At 45.4% G+C, this 1,581-nt stretch overlaps 1 pseudogene; it reads right to left on the minus strand.

Moving 5' to 3' along the window:
• Nucleotides 1–1,136: 1,136 nt before the first annotated feature.
• On the minus strand, nucleotides 1,137–1,275 carry LOC148670005 (U1 spliceosomal RNA; annotated as a pseudogene).
• Between the last annotated feature and the right edge of the window lie 306 nt (nucleotides 1,276–1,581).

Below are 1,581 nucleotides of genomic sequence, written 5' to 3' on the forward strand. Positions count from 1 at the left end.
CGAAAGGTCCCCGGTTCGAGACCGGGTGGAAGCTGTCTCGTTTTGCACGCTCCTGTACTTCACAGAGGTCTTGAACGACCGGTCATTTGTTCCCAATGTATTTCCGGTGCCTTTGTGCACTCTTGTACCAAACGCACGTTCCTTCTGTACGTGGAGCCGATCATTTGCAATTGGGCTGTGCCGACAGACCAGGACGAGCTCTGTCGGCTCAAAAGCAGCGCAGGACCTGCAAGAACAACAGAAAGATTAGCATCCAGCGGGGGCCTCTTAGTGAGCCCAAGATCTCATCAAGAATCGGCTCCAGCAACAGGGCTGGGCGCATTGTTCCATTCTCCGACCACTCTCGGTGTAAACAAGTCCCTCCTGGTCTCTGCTTGAAATGCACTTTCCTGCATTTGCTTTGGTGTAACTGGCTTCTCCTGCATGGGCGAATGTGAAGAAGATCCTTAGTAAGTCATTGAAGAAAACCAAGAGGAGGTCGGAGTGGCCTCTGTCGTTCATCAACGATCCAGTCAGGCAGTACTCCTCCTATTCTGCCAGTATGCGGATTCGAACCGGGGTTGTTGCGGCCACAACACAAATTCTGAGCACTATACGATCACAGCGAGTTCACAGCGAGTTTTGCCTCCTGCTTTCCAAAGATCAGCACCATGTTTTACGCCTCCCCCGAATATCGAAGCTGCCTCTAAATCTGCAAATGAAGATGAGTCGATAAACCACTTGTTTTTCGTATAACTATACATATATTCATTTATTACTTATTTCATTCATTGAGCACGGATACAATAGAGGTACAGCCATTAACTGTTTGACATGTCTGCACTGGTACAGAACCTAGCAATCAGAAAACGGGTGAAACTGTCTTGAGAATTAGCATACAGTACCGAGGCCCCCATGACCAAATAAAGGCTAACCTCGATAATCAGCCTAAATAATGCAGACTACAGCAAAACGACTGACTTTGAAAAGGGAATGAATGTCCGGAAGGAGTAGTGTAACCAGCTTGAAATGCTTCTCCGAACCTCTAACTAAAAGAAACCAGGAACCAGCAGTGGCATCGACTCCTTTCGAACTGGGATCCTATCGTAGCTCGTGGTGTCGTAACTCTTCCGTATCTGATATTGGACGAAGCACATCAGAGGAGAGCGCGAACGCAGTCCCCCACTACCAGAAATTATGCAGTCGAGATTCCCACATTTGGGGAATTCGCAGGGGTCAGCACAGCCGGAGTGCAATGGCCGAGCCTCGCCCTGGGTGAATCGATTTTTTATTTTTAAGAACTTTATTTTCTTTTCACAAAAAAAAACACAGGATATCACAAATTAGAAAGCTTTACATTAATATACATACTTAAAACAGTATATATGATCACATCTCATTACATTTTGACACGGTACCAGTTACATAGCAACAATTTATTTTTTTCTGGTGCAAATCACATTCTTTACTTAAACATGATAATGTTTTTCACAGTCTCTTGAGATATTGACCTATGCTCTCTATTTCCCACAGATTTTCTGCTTCCTCCCTCCCTTCTCTCCACAGATCTCTGAGGTAATAGTTATCTCGGGTGATGAACAG

Source organism: Lepisosteus platostomus, chromosome 5, assembly GCF_059453375.1.
Source record: "Lepisosteus platostomus isolate fLepPlt1 chromosome 5, fLepPlt1.hap1, whole genome shotgun sequence".
In the NCBI taxonomy this organism is placed as follows: Eukaryota; Metazoa; Chordata; class Actinopteri; order Semionotiformes; family Lepisosteidae; genus Lepisosteus; species Lepisosteus platostomus.